At 31.8% G+C, this 16,413-nt stretch overlaps 1 protein-coding gene across 13 annotated transcripts in view; it reads right to left on the bottom strand.

The window, feature by feature from the left end:
* LOC116127076 (disease resistance protein At4g27190-like) overlaps positions 1–15,754 on the bottom strand; it is a 29,007-nt gene extending 13,253 nt beyond the window's left edge. Inside the window, exons 1-6 of one of the 13 annotated variants that reach the window (XM_031412737.1) lie at positions 1,338–1,591; positions 1,103–1,195; positions 833–865; positions 382–490; positions 213–292; positions 101–133 (exon numbers count right to left, since the gene is read on the bottom strand). The gene's annotated coding sequence lies outside the window, so the exon portion shown is untranslated. Of the gene's footprint in view, positions 1–100; positions 134–212; positions 293–381; positions 491–832; positions 892–1,102; positions 1,316–1,337; positions 1,592–15,710 lie in introns of those variants that run through there. The other 12 variants (XM_031412739.1, XM_031412741.1, XM_031412742.1 and 9 more) reach the window with 12 other exon arrangements.
* Positions 15,755–16,413: the final 659 nt, after the last annotated feature.

Genomic DNA, 16,413 nt, shown 5'->3' with positions numbered 1-16,413 from the left:
AAGTTCAAAACAAATTAATTTTTGTAGTCTCTCTTTAACTTTTTAATGAATTAATTTGTAGTGGTATAATAATGAAGTTTAAAGATGATAAGCATCATACCCAACTATGATGATGCTATTTGAGCTTGAGAATCTGCGGTCACAATTCACAAAGTTTAGCTTTATGAACTAGGATATATATCTAAAGTCAATATAAAGTTTGTGACTGATACCTTCTAAGTAAAAGAATCTGAAGTAAAATTTCACACTCAGAATGAAGTGTATTTGAGTTCTTTGATCAGATCCTTGCAAACTTTAAGTTCATAAAGACGTTAGCAAGTAAATAATAACAAAAAAAAACCAAGTAAAACCAGAAGAGAAGCTGAAGTTGAAACATCATACCAATTGGTGTTCTCCTTGAAATGAAACTTCTCTGATATCTGTAAATCTTTGCACAATCACCTCTCTGTTTTTATCAATGGATGACCCACAATGTCTCCAATAACTTGACCTATCAAATGAGAAAAAGATAATTAAGTAAAATACAAGTAACTGTATTATGGAGCCACAAAAGCAGCAATAACAAAATAAGTAAAACAAGTCAATCTTGGAAATGAATAAAGATAATAAAGAAAACAAACATTCAATTTTATGGGGTATTGACATTTTTTAACGAGATTAAACAAGAAATTAAAATGAAATTGTCAACCCAAATTCTTGACGGGTAGTAATTAGTCTAAAGTTGAAATAATGAAGTTCAAAACAAATTAATTTTTGTAGTCTTTCTTTAACTTTTTAATGAAATAATTTGTAATGGTATAATAATAAAGTTTAAAGATGATAAGTATCATACCCAACTGTGATGATGTTCTTTGAGCTTGAAAATCTGAAATCACAATACGTAAAGTCCAGCTTTATAAAGTAGGATATATATCTAAAGTTAGTATAAAAGTTTTTGATTAATACCTTTTAGGTAAGAGAATTTGAAGTAAAATTTCACACTCAAAATGAATTGTATCTCAGATCTTGTCTATTTCAGTTGGAAAAAAGGCAAATTGAATGAAATTATTCAAAGTAGAAGACCAATAATTTTGATTAAAACCAAAAAAGGGTAGGAAATTACCTTCTTCTATAAGCCAATATAATTCACCATCACTAAGAAGACTTCAGTTAACTTGACTAGAGCTCAGAGATATGAATTAGTACATAAAACCAACTAAAAGCAGAAAATAATAAATAATTATATGGAAACTGACCCTGTAAGTCTTCAATCAGATTCTTGCAAGTAATAACAAAGAAGAAATTAATTAATTAAACCAACTAAAACCAAAAGAGAAGTTGAAGTTGAAACATCATACCGATTGGATTGGTGTTCTCCAGGAAATGAAAGTCCCCTGTATCTGTAAATCTTTGCACATAAAGCTGAGTTGAGAGAGAAAATGTAATTTGGAAATTAAAGTATTCTAACAATTACGCGTGAAAACTGCTTTCATCATTGGACGAAATTATGGTGGAGACATAAGGGGACGGCAATAAATTTTTTTCAACAAAAGAAAAAGAAGACAACCAACTTTATAATTTCAATGACCCACCATGTTTGCCATTACCTTGCGGGATTAAAGAGACGACAAATTCCAGGAGCTGCCAAGAAACTACTGGACTTTATATTTTAAGTGTTCAATGTGCAAAAGGGTCAAATTCTTGAGATATTGTATTTTCTTTTTAATTATCAAATTTTATAAATGTTGATAGGGTGTTGAATGGATAAAAAGTTTACTTATTATATATTATGAAAATTCATAATTGTTAGAGTAAAAAATCGTCCTTAGCCCAAATAGGAAAATGAGCCCGACACTGAAGAAGAAGCCAGGCCTAATCCCGATGTGATCCAATCGGATTAGGCCCTTTCGGTACAAAATACAGCCGACCCAAACCACGTGGGCGCGAGCCTCTTAATACCAGTCCATTTCTCAGGTCCATGGGCGAATTCAGAGCCCACAGCCCCTCAAAACACTTCCCTACTCCTAATCAATCCCCTATTCAAGGTCGCCTTCCTATTTCTGATCGCTTTCCTATTCGGAGTCAATCTCCTAATTATAATCACCTTCCTATCCGGACACAGATAAGACGGCTTACCACGGCCCTAATTCTTCTAGGGTTTGCATCAGAGTCACACTAGGACTCCTACTTCTACCAGGATTGGGAGACCAGACAATCACTATATAAGCAGAGGCCAGCCCTCTCACAAAGGACATTGACATTACACCTTCACACCCTAAGCTTTTACTTGAGAGTTTCGCTTTACCGCCGTAGTCACAGTTCCCGACTAGACTTCCGGTAATCTCTCACTCATTAGCCCTCACTATATTAGCCTTCCAGCCTTGCTGACTTGAGCGTCGGAGTGCCTATGGCAAACACCACCCCGGTGTTTCCCGTTCGCTTCACGTGTGTTTCTCTACGTGTGCAGGTACAGCAGATCGCTAGTGGCCTCAACCTCACGGGATCAGACCCCCCCTTCCGTACGGGTAGATTTTTACGTCTACAATAATCTATTAGAATTATTTCATTTTTTCAATAACTAATTGAAGTAGATTATTTACTATATAGCATTCAATAGTATTAATTCTAATAAACAATTTTAAAATTTTAATTTCTCAATACTTAGTCTTCTTAGTCAAGAACAAAAATAATTAGAATATGTTGTCTTTTTAAAATGTTGTCTAACGTTATTTAACATGGTCTAGCATATTTTAATTAAACTGTTAAATACTATGTCATTAAATGTAGTTTGTTTTGGTATAATCTAGGGTTATGTGTTAATAAACAATTTTTTTATTTTTTCTTAATTTTATAATTACATATACCCTATAAATAAAAGTTTTGACATTAGAGAAATTAGAATCAATAAAATGATTATATAAATACAAATCATTTTTGAATGCCATAAGTTAAGAAAGTGAATCTCTCTTTTTCGAAAAAAAAAAAAAGAAAAATAAAAACTCAATTATTTTAGGTAGATTGAAGATACTTTCTCAAAATTCATACTGCATAAAACATGTTGCAGTAAATTTAATTATGGCTAGTTGATCTTTAATCTTTTATTTATTTATTTATTATTATTTTTTTTGTTAGAAAAACTAACTAATTGATTGAAATAATTTAAAGTGATCTTGTAACAATAATGCTAGAGACACCGAAAAATTTGCACCGAAATTTTGTACCGGCCTACGTGTAACATGTTTCTGATTTTTTAACAATTTTTTCTAGTGAACGGCCGTCCATCAAATTTGGACGGCCGTTCACTCACATGGACGTCCGTCCATATACAAGGGATGGGCGTCCCCATGTAAAGGACGTCCGTCCATAAATAAAATACAATAAAATTTTTTATAAACATTTGGGACGCCCGTCCAAAACGTTTGGATGGGCGTCCATTCATAATGGACGCCCGTCCAAAACGTTTGGATGGGCGTCCATTCATAATGGACGCCCGTCCCTTATGTTTGGACGGGCATCCATAAAATAAAAATTAAAAAAAAAAACTGCTCAACTTCTACACTTTCGCTTCTCTTCTTCTTCTTCTTGTTCTTCTTCTCTGATCATCTAATAATTGTCCACGACTTTTAACTAATCAGACTTTTAAGTAAATGTATGTAAATATACATATGGGCCTGTATATCTCCATACTCAATACTGATTAAGATAAGAATACATTATTAATATTATTCTAACTACATCTTTTTTTATCTTTAACAAATCCACCTATCATCGTTAATATTACCTTTTAAAAAATATGTTGAAAGATGATATAATAATGACATCTCATTTGTAATGGTATTATAAATATAGTGTTTGGGATAAGTGTATAATCCTACTGTCTCGAAATAGGATCTTCCCATCTTACAAGGATAGTCTTTTGTCTTCACTCATTAACCTCGTTTTTGTGATCATTTTACTTATCTAAAGTTTCCTGTAGCCGACGAAACTCATGCAATTTGTTTAAATTTTATTTTTTATTTTCTATGTATTTATATTAACTAAGCTGTTGATACAAACTAATATTTACATACTACCGAGTTTAATTTATTTAATTTAAAACTATTTAATCATTTTAAAATGCATCAGTTTTTATTAAAAGAATTATTCATTTATATACTTTTAAAATGATAGTTTCTTTTTTTCTTTACTTTTTTAATTTCTAATTAAAGTTCTTAATTATTATTTGGTACAAGTTTTAATTTTAATTCAATATTCTAAACATATTAAATATTAAACAATACGATTTTATGTACTAAACACAAAAGACAATATTAGTTTATATTTAGTGCAGTATTATCTCATTAAATGCATTGAAACACTATATCCGAGATAAATCTTTTCAATGATGTCAGTTTATTTGAATGATAAAAGCAGATGATAAGGTTGATCTGTTTTTATTCAAAGATGGACGAAATCATGGTGGAGACATAGTGGGACAGCAACGAATTTCTTTTTGACAGAAGAAGACAAATAACTTTAAAATTTGAATGAATGACAGAAAAAGCAATGAATGCGAGTGTTCAATGTGCAAAAGGGTCAAGTGCTTGGATATCGTGGATTCGTGGGTGCGTTTGTTTCAATATTTTTATCAATATTCTCATCTTATTTTTAGAGTATTGTTTGACATATTATTTTAAAAATATTAATATATTTTTTTAATTACTTTTAAACCTTTTAAATTTACTAATTTTATTAAATATCTCTAAAAAAAGTTTAAAAATTAGCAAAACACTCTCACCTACCCATACTTATAAGATTCCAACAATTACTATCGATGGTAATCAAAATCTGTCCCTACAGCTTACACCACGACCAAAATTGGCTGGTTATTCATCGATCTGATGGCCAAAGAAATGGTCGTCATTGATGGTCAACGACGACTAAATCTTGACTATCGTTAATCGAAAACGATAGCCATATCTTTGACCGCCACCTTTGCGGTCGTTAGATCTAGCTTTTTTCGGCCAGATCTGTGATGGATCTGATCGAAAAATGTCATATCGACGCGTTACGACATAGATCCGACTGGTCTGTGTCGTAACGCAATTTTACAGTCAAATTCTAGCGGTGGTGGCCGGAATCTGGCATTGCGAGTGGTGGAAGTGTTTTTGTCATTTTATATGTTAGGGTGTTTAATTAAATTAGTAAACCTAAAGGCTTTTTTTTTATAAATTTTTAAATTTTACCTCGTAGTACTCCCTTATTCAATTACCCAATATTATTCTCAAAATCATATCCAAAACAATGAACCAAAGGCACCCAAATTTTCTTTTTATTATCAAATTTTTTGAATGTTGATAGCGTGTTTAATGGATAAAAATTTTAATTATTATATATTATTAAAATTCATAATAATCTATTAGAATTATTTCCTTTTTTCAATAACTAACTGCAGTAAATTATTTACTATATAAACATTTAACATTATTAATTCTGATAAACAATTTTAAAATTTTAATCTCTCAACACTTAGTCTTCTTAGTCAAGAACAAAAATAGTCAGAATATGTTGTCTTTTAAAATGCTATACTACTTAGTGTAACGTTAAAATAACACATGGTCTAATATATTTTAATTAAACTGATAAATACTATACTATTAAATTTAGTTTAATTTGATATAATCTAACGTCATATGTTAATAAACCAAATTTTTATTGTTTTTTAATTTTATAGTTACATATATCCTATAAATAGAAGTTTGATATTATAGAAATTAGAATAAATAAAATGATTATATAGGTGCAAATCATTTTTGAATGCCATAAGTTAAGAAAGTAAATCTCTCTTTTAAAAAAATAAAAAATAAAATAAAAACACAATTATTTTGGGTGGATTGAAGACACTTTCACAAAATTCATCTTTCATCAAACACGTTGCATTAAATTTAATCATGACTATTTAATTTTTTGCCGATCTTTAATTTTCTATTTATTATTTTTTTTTTCTTTTGTTAGATAAACTAACTAATTGATTGAAATAATTTAAAATGATTTTGCAAATTCCCTTTTTTTTATTATTAAATTTATTTTTTCAATCGCAAGTGAAATTACTAATCCACTATGTCTGCCGCAAGTTTAATTCCCATGAACTAATTAACATGACGCTGCAAGCCTAAATTCTTGACGGATAGTAATCAGCGTGACTTCGCTAGTTCGCCTTCACTCGTCCGGTGTTCGCCATAGTTTACTTTACTTTAATCTTTGATTCTCCTGTCCTTATTCTGGTTTCAGCTAATTTGGATCTCTCTTTCTAACCATCCCTTACGACAACTCATTTTGTCATGGTGAAAGTGGGTTCCGTCGAAGGTGTTCTTAACCCGCGCCCACCCCCTTCCCTTGAGTATTTCCTATCCAATCGGATCCAAGCGTTTCCAAAGACTCAGGATCCTGAGAGGAGGGTGAATTTTTTTTTTTTTTTTTTTTGGGAAAACTCTTCTACTATGTTATTTTATTTTGAATTAATAATATATTTAGATAAGATAAACAAATAATTAGCCGTGTTACTATTTTATATTTTTTCTATGCTATATAAAATTTAAATAAAAAAACAATATAACTGAAAATTCATATACCTTGCATAAAACCAATGATATTTTCGTGAAATGTCAAGCTTTGAGTAACTACCAACAAAGCGCAAGCATCTGTTTTGACTAGACTAGACCTTTATCTGAAAGAGGTAAGACAAGAAAATAAATAAGATGTCAAGTAATTAAATATAAATTAATGTTAAAAGAGGAAAAAGAAACTATGAAGCATTGTTGATCTCCTTAAATAATTTAATTATAAAAAAAAAAAAAAGGAAAAAACTTTTATTATTATTTTGCTCTTGTTAATGTTTGCTCAATTACCACCCCAAGAAATAAATCATATCTACCTTCTAGTATTAAAATTTTTATTTCTAAATAACATAAGATATATATACATACTCAGTTAAACCTTAATAAATTAATATCATTAGGACCATAAAAAATATTAACAAATCAATATATTATATATCGTATAAATTAATAAATTTTATTTTTGAGGCATTCTCTTTTCTTTTTCCAAAACTTGACCTTAATGCATTACATATTGTGTATAGTTAATGTGGTGTACAAATAGCTCATAGTTAATGCACTTAAAGCAACAATTACAGTGCATAATTTTTGCTTGCAATACGAGAATCTACACTAGTGGTTCTTAACACTAAAAAGGTTAGAATGAAATCCAAGAAGACATTAATTTTAAGAGGAAAAACGTAATGTTTGACTCATTTTATAAAAGGCCTCCATTAAGTCATGCTATATATATTTAATGTATAAGAGATTATTAGTTTATTATCAAGTGGTACTTATGTGTGTGTGTCTGTGTGTTTTTTTTCTTTTAATGTATTACTTATAATTTAGCAAATTATAATTTACCATATTGGTCCTAAGTCGACCGGTCAAAGTATTATTTAATTGAAGTTACTAATTTATCGAGTATTAATTTATCGAGATTTAACTTTATTTTTTAACCTACACAAAGTTAACCATGGCTCAAGAGGTCCACCTTCAGTTAACATTTCTTTTAATTTAATAATAAATATTAACTATATGATAATTTTGGTTTCATGATGAGGCTCTAAGCACAAGTTTAAAATAGGTCTTTCCATTAAGCTACATCCATGGAGATTTCCTTATTATATTCAAAAGTTTTTTATTTTCATTCATAGCATAAATGTTCAACATAAATAATTTATTGAAGAATATTTAATTATATAATAAATTTCAAAAGCACAAAAGAAAAAAGACATTTTCTGTACCTTTTTCTATTAGTATATCTTGACACAATAGAAACTATGCTCTGTGAGAAAATACTATGACCTGTATTCTGCAAGTGAAACGATAAAATATTGCTAAACAATAAATGACGAATTTAAATATTTTATATAATCATGCTCGATTAAACTAGAAGATATTATCCTCTACATAGGGCTAATAGCTCACAACCCCAAGTAAATCCTAATAATAGCTACTAATTAGTCAAATATCATAATTGTTAAGAGCTATAAGCTAAAACTAGGAGACAACAAAGTCAACAGTTACCTCTTCTTCTCAAACTATATAAGTTGTTGTGGCTCTTATCTTACATTTTAACAAAAACATTTTTCAGAAAACCTCATCTCACAAGTTTTTTCTTTATTCTTCGCATAAACTAACTTAAATTATGCAAATGTAATAAGAAAACAAAATTTCAACCCTATCCTTAGAGTAATGGGAAAACCTATATGCAATATTATTCTAAACAAAAATTTTTGTCTACTTTAACCCATGTGGAAAATTAATTTAGACATGTGCCACTGGCCACACATCTCAATAAACTTCAGCAAGCCAATGAAGTTCAAAACATTAATTTTTGTAGTCTTTTTTTTTAACTTTTTAATGAAATAATTTAATGGTATAATAATGAAGTTTAAAGATGATAAGTATCATACCCAATTGTGATGATGCTATTTGACTTGAGAATCTGCGGTTACATTCACAAAGTTAGCTTTATGAACGGATACATATCTAATTCAGTAAAGTTTGTGACTGATACCTTCTAGGTAAAGAATCTGTAGTAAAATTCCACACCCAGAATAAAATGTATTTGAGATCTTCGATCAGATCCTTGCAAACTTAAGTTTACAAAAACGTTAGCAAGTAATAATAACAAAAAAAAAACCAAGTAAAACCAGAAGAAAGCTGAAGTTGAAACATCATACCGATTGGTGTTCTCCTTGAAATGAAACTTCTCTTGTATCTATAAATCTTTGCACAATCATCTCTATCTTTTATCAATGGATGACCCACAATGTCTCTAATAACTTGACCTATCAATGAGAAAAAGATAATTAAGTAAAATACAAGTACTGTATTTGGAGCCACAAAGCATTAATAACAAAATAAGTAAAACAAGTTAATCTTGGAAATGAATAAAGACAATAGAAACAAACATTCAATTTTGGGGGTATTTATATTTTTTAACGATTAAACAAGAAATTAAAGAAATTGCCACCCAAATTCTTGACGGGTATAATTAGTCAAGTTGAAATAATGAAGTTCAAAACAAATTAATTTTTGTAGTCTCTCTTTAACTTTTTATGAATTAATTTGTAGTGGTATAATAATGAAGTTTAAAGATGATAAGCACATACCCAACAGATGATGCTATTTGAGCTTGAGAATCTGCGGTCACAATTCACAAAGTTTAGCTTTATGAACTAGGATATATATCTAAAGTCATATAAAGTTTGTGACTGATACCTTCTAGTAAAAGAATCTAAGTAAAATTTCACACTCAGAATGAAGTGTATTGATTTCTTTGATCAATCCTTGCAAACTTTAAGTTCATAAAGACGTTAGCAAGTAAATAATAACAAAAAAAAACCAAGTAAAACCAGAAGAGAAGCTGAAGTTGAAACATCATACCAATTGGTGTTCTCCTGTAATGAAACTTCTCTGATATCTGTAAATCTTTGCACAATCACCTCCTGTTTTATCAATGGATGACCCACTGTCTCCAATAACTTGACCTATCAAATGAGAAAAGATAATTAAGTAAAATACAAGTAACTGTATTATGGAGCCACAAAAGCAGCAATAACAAAATAAGTAAACAAGTCAATCTTGGAAATGAATAAAGATAATAAGAAAACAACATTCAATTTTATGGGGTATTGACATTTTTTAACGAGATTAAACAAGAAATTAAAATGAAATTCAACCCAAATTCTTGACGGGTAGTAATTAGTCTAAAGTTAAATAATGAAGTTCAAAACAATTAATTTTGTAGTCTTTCTTTAACTTTTTAATGAAATAATTTGTAATGGTATAATAATAAAGTTTAAGATGATAAGTTCATACCCAACTGTGATGATGTTCTTTGAGCTTGAAATCTGAAATCCACATACGTAAAGTCCAGCTTTATAAGTAGGATATATATCTAAAGTTAGTATAAAGTTTTTGATTAATACCTTTTAGGTAAGAGAATTGAAGTAAAATTTAACACTCAAAATGATTGTATCTCATCTTTTCTATTTCAGTTGGAAAAAAGGCAAATTGAATGAAATTATTCAAAGTAGAAGACCATAATTTGATTAAAACCAAAAGGGTAGGAATTACCTTCTTCTATAAGCCAATATAATTCACCATCACTAAAAGACTTCAGTTAACTTGACTAGAGCTCAGAGATATGAATTAGTACATAAAACCAACTAACAGAAAATAATAAATAATTATATGGAAACTGACCCTGTAAGTCTTCAATCAGATTCTTGCAAGTAATAAAAGAAGAAATTAATTAATTAAACAACTAAAACCAAAAGAGAAGTTGAAGTTGAAACATCATACCGATTGGATTGGTGTTCTCCAGGAAATAGTCCCCTGTATCTGTAAATCTTTGCACATAAGCTGAGTTGAGAGAGAAATGTAATTTGGAAATTAAGTATCTAACAATTACGCTGGAAACTGCTTTCATCATTGGACGAAATTATGGTGGAGACATAAGGGGACGGCAATAAATTTTTTTCAACAAAGAAAAAGAAGACAACCAACTTTATAATTTCAATGACCCACCATGTTTGCCATTACCTTGCGGGATTAAGAGACAACAATTCCAGGAGCTGCCAGAAACTACTGGACTTTATATTTTAAGTGTTCAATGTGCAAAGGTCAAATCTTGAATATTGTATTTTCTTTTTAATTATCAAATTTTATAATGTTGATAGGGTGTTGAATGGATAAAAAGTTTACTTATTATATATTATGAAAATTCATATTGTTAGAGTAAAAATCGTCCTTAGCCCAAATAGGAAAATGAGCCCGACACTGAGAAGAAGCCAGGCCTAATCCCGATGTGATCCATCGGATTAGGCCCTTTCGGTACAAAATACAGCCGACCCAAACCACGTGGCGCGAGCCTCTTAATACCAGTCCATTTCTCAGGTCCTGGGCGAATTCAGAGCCCACAGCCCCTCAAAACACTTCCCTACTCCTAATCAATCCCCTATTCAAGGTCGCCTTCCTATTTCTATCGCTTTCCTATTCGGAGTCAATCTCCTAATTATATCACTTCCTATCCGGACACAGATAAGACGGCTTACCACGCCCTAATTCTTCTAGGGTTTGCCAGAGTCACACTAGGACTCCTACTTCTACCAGGATTGGGAGACCAGACAATCCCTATATAAGCAGAGGCCAGCCCTCTCACAAAGGACATTGACATTACACCTTCACACCCTAAGCTTTTCTTGAGGTTTCGCTTTAACCGCCGTAGTCACAGTTCCCGACTAGACTTCCGGTAATCTCTCACTCATTGCCCTCACTATATTAGCCTTCCAGCCTTGCTGACTTGAGCGTCGGAGTGCCTATGGCAAACACCACCCCGGTGTTTCCCGTTCGCTTCACGTGTGTTTCTCTACGTGTGCAGGTACAGCAGATCGCTAGTGGCCTCAACCTCACGGGATCAGACCCCCCCTTCCGTACGGGTAGATTTTACGTCTACATAATCTATTAGAATTATTTCATTTTTTCAATAACTAATTGAAGTAGATTATTTACTATATGCATTCAATAGTATATTCTAATAAACAATTTTAAAATTTTAATTTCTCAATACTTAGTCTTCTTAGTCAAGAACAAAATATTAGAATATGTGTCTTTTTAAAATGTTGTCTAACGTTATTTAACATGGTCTAGCATATTTTAATTAAACTGTTAAATACTATGTCATTAATGTAGTTTGTTTTGGTATAATCTAGGGTTATGTGTTAATAAACAATTTTTTTTATTTTTCTTAATTTTATAATTACATATACCCTATAAATAAAAGTTTTGACATTAGAGAAATTAGATCAATAAAAGATTATAAAATACAAATCATTTTGAATGCCATAAGTTAAGAAAGTGAATCTCTCTTTTTCGAAAAAAAAAAAAGAAAAATAAAAACTCATTATTTTAGGTAGATTGAAGATACTTTCTCAAAATTCATACTGCATAAAACATGTGCAGTAAATTTAATTATGGCTAGTTGATCTTTAATCTTTATTTATTTATTTATTATTATTTTTTTTGTTAGAAAAACTAACTAATTGATTGAAATAATTTAAAGTGATCTTGTAACAATAATGCTAGAGACACCGAAAAATTTGCACCGAAATTTTGTACCGGCCTACGTGTAACTTTTTTTCTGATTTTTTAACAATTTTTTCTAGTGAACGGCCGTCCATCAAATTTGGAGGCCGTTCCCTCACAGTGACGCCTTCACATATACAAGATGGGCGTCCCCATGTAAAGGACTCCGTCCATAAATAAAATACAATAAAATTTTTATAAACATTTGGGACGCCCGTCCAAAACGTTTGGATGGGCGTCCATTCATAATGGACGCCCGTCCAAAAGTTTGGATGGGCGTCCATTCATAATGGACGCCCGTCCCTTAGTTTGGACGGGCATCCATAAAATAAAAATTAAAAAAAAAAACTGCTCAACTCTACACTTTCGCTTCTCTTCTCTTCTTCTTTCTTGTTCTTCTTCTCTGACATCTAATAATTGTCCACGACTTTAACTAATCAGACTTTTAGTAAATGTATGTAATATACATATGGGCCTGTATATCTCCATACTCATACTGATTAAGATAAGAATACATTATTAATATTATTCTAACTACATCTTTTTTTATCTTTAACAAATCCACCTTCATCGTTAATATTACCTTTTAAAAAATATGTTGAAAGATATATAATAATGACATCTCATTTGTAATGGTATTATAATAAGTGTTTGGGATAAGTGTATAATCCTACTGTCTCGAAATAGGATCTTCCCATCTTACAAGGATAGTCTTTTGTCTTCACTCATTAACCTCGTTTTTGTGATCATTTTACTCATCTAAAGTTTCCTGTACCGACGAAACCGTGGCCAGGATTATGTTGATGAATTGGCTTGGCCCAAATTTAAGAAGTTGTGAGTAATGGGTGTTTTGGGTTGGCTTTATAATTGTGAAATATTGGGTTTATTTATATTTGGGGGGCATAAGGCCCAAATTTCTTTGCTTTGGGTTAGTATTTGATTGTAATTGGTGGAAGGATTCCCAAGGGGGCAAATTGTCAGTTTTGCGATTATTGGAGTACAGGCAGGGGGCTAATTGTAATGTTTGAAACCTTTGGGACAAAAAAACAGACAAATATGAGGTGTAAATTGATATTTTATAAGTTGGTATACTTCGGAATATTATACTCGTATTTACATGATGGTTTTATTAAGAAATATATGCCACCCATATTCGAACACTTGCATGAAGGCTTGTAATATTATTGAAGGTTGGGAAGTTCGAAGGTGGGATTGTGGAAGTGCTATGTTGACCGTAACTACCTTTGTAGTACTATCCCCCTCTAGACATCGGCTAATATTTATATTTGGCCTCATGAGCACAATGAGGTAATCTGTACTACCGCATTGTGGTAGCATCCTATCGGGACAGTACGGACACCTGCGAGCTCCAAGCGGGATAATAACAGGCAAGTATTGGCCTGAGTGGGATTATGACACCCAGTGGGTATTGGCTTGGGTGGGGTTATGACACCCAGTGGGTATTGGCTTGGGTGGGATTTGATGAGACTAATGAGTGGGTATTGGCCTGAGTGGGATATGATTAGCCCCATGCGCGTATTGAGATGGCCTGTACTTCCAAACGATGACGAGCTATACCATCCTATCGGGACAGGTTGGGTGCCTGACGAGCTCCAGGTGGGATTACACCCCGAGGATAGACTTTGGGAGAGATTTGACAGATTACACTAGGCGGGTATTGGCCTAGTTGAGCAGCTAGTTGGTTGTCTATATTAGGGACCTCGGGTACTAGCGTGGTAGTGGTGGTGGTGGTGGTTGCATTAACTGAATGAGTGGAACTTGTGAACATCTAGCGGGCATAGGTTGGGATGAAATTTATGGATATCCAATAGGTATAGATTGGGTGGAAATTGTGGACACTTGGCGAGCATTGGCGTGAGCAAGAATGGGTTTTGTGTTGGGAAATGCCTGCTCAACTTTGATGATGGTGTTTCGGTTTTTGTGAAAATAAGACGATGATCCATGGTAATTGAAAAGTTTGTACAAGAATGCGAATTACCTTGTTGGGCATGAGTGGATACGAATCAAGGAAATTATATGAGAAAAGTGTGGTTTCGTTAAGGGAATAGTGATGTGTTACGTGAAATGCAAGTTTTGCTCATGCAGGTTTAAGGAGGAAAGTTATTTTCATTTATAAATTGCATTTGGTTGGCTGACAGACATATGTACATTAGCATGATGTTTATACACATTTAGAAGCACTCTGATACATTTGTTCTGTAAACCGTTTTCTAAGATTTACATTTTCATAACTATGTTTTGTGTTACACTATTGTCATTAAAGTTTTTATGTATGGAATTGGTGAATTGTTTTTGAAAAAAAAAAAAAAAAAAAATCACCCTCCTCTTGGGATCTTGAGTCCCTTGGAGTGTCCGGATTCAACGGGATAAGGAATACCCGAGAGGGGGTGTGCCAATAAATCCTTGTGAGTATGTTTTGATTAATTTTGCCCTTTTGGAATAGATTAATGCTAGGTAATTAGCATAAAAAATCTCATCATATTCAACGAGTGAAATATGGCAACCTTAGGCTCCGTTTGGTTCAAAATTTGGGGGTTTTGGGAAAAGTTTTTTGAAAAAAGTAAAAAAAAAAAGTTGAATTGGGCGGGTATTACGATGTAGAATTTATAAATTAATAAAATACCCTTTATGTTTTTTTTTTTACAAAATACCCCCTATAATAAAACATTAAAAGTTAACAAAAATACCCTTAATCCACCCTCAAACACCCCCAGCCGGCGACCACCACCGGAGGTGGCCGGAGTTGTCGTATGGGCGCATGACCGGTTGGATCTTGCCGGTCATGCGTCGCTATGGCCTTTTCCGGCCAGATCCACGGTGGATCTGGCCGGAAAAGGCCAGATCTATGGTTAGATCTGGCCGTTTTTGGGTCAGATCTGGCCGTATTTGCTAACGGTCGTCATTGATGGTCAACGACGACCGTTTGTTGGCCGTCGTTGAGAGCAAATACGGCCAGATCTGGTCGGAAAACGGCCAGATCTAGTCAACGACGACCGTTTGTTGGCCGTCCTGACCGAGTGTTACGGCCAAAGATCTGGCCGTCAACGGCCAGATCTTTGGCCTTAGATCTGACTTTTTCTGGCCAGATCCACGATGGATCTGGCCGGAAAAGGCTAGATCGGCGCACTACCGGCCAGATTCAGTCGGTAGTGCGCCATCCTACCAGATTCTGGCCATTTTCCGGTAGTGGTGGCCTGAATCTGGTAAATGTGGATTGTTGGGGTGTTTTTGTAATTTAAAAAAATATATTTAGGGGTATTTAATTAAATTAATAAATTTAGAGGGTTTAAAAAAAATTAAATAATATTGAAAATAGTATTCCCAAAAATGAGAGATTTTGGGTATTTTACTGTTTAACTTTTTTGGGAATACCAAGAGTAGTATTCCCAATCTTAAACCAAACGGAGCCTTATATTGTGTTATTTGTATTTTGGATTAATAATAATTATTTAGGTAAGATAAGCAAATAATTAGCCGTGTTACTATTTTCTATGTTATATAAAATTAAAAAAACAATATAACAGAAAATTTATATACCTTGCTTAAAATCCAATGATATTTTCGTGAAATATCAAGCTTTGAGTAACTACCAATAAAGCGCAAGCATCTGGCTTTTATTAGATCTTTATATACAAGAGGTAAGACAAGAAAATAAATAAGATGTGAAGTAATTAAATATAAATTAATGTTAAAAGAGGAAAAACTATGAAGCATTGTTGATCATTCGTTTAAATAATTTAATTATAAAAGAAGGAAATTTTTTTTTTTTTTAATTATTTTGTTACTGATTCATAACAAACAAAGCCAGTTCATACTAGAGTATGTATTTCATTGTAAGTTTTATTCTTGGAGTCCCTTGTTAATGTTTGCTCAATTTCCACCCCAAGAAATAAAATCATATCTAACCTTACTAATATGAAAATTTTTATTTCTAAATAACATAAGATATATATACATATATATTTAAATCTCAATAAATTAATATCATTGGACCATAAAAATTTATTAACAAATCAATATATTAAGTAATCAAATAAATTAATAAATTATTAATTTATTGAGGCACTCCTTTTTTTTCTTTTTTCTAAAACATTGAACCTAATATATTATATATTGTGTATAGTTAATATGGTGTACTGAATAACTCACAGTTAATGCACTTAAAACAACAATCACATTACATAATTTTCTGTTGTAATACGAGAGCACTACATCAGTGGTTCTTAATGCACTAAAAAAA

The sequence above is a fragment of the Pistacia vera genome, unplaced genomic scaffold (genome assembly GCF_008641045.1).
Source record: "Pistacia vera cultivar Batoury unplaced genomic scaffold, PisVer_v2 Contig189, whole genome shotgun sequence".
NCBI lineage: Eukaryota > Viridiplantae > Streptophyta > Magnoliopsida > Sapindales > Anacardiaceae > Pistacia > Pistacia vera.
This window is presented reverse-complemented; position numbering and strand designations above follow the sequence as displayed.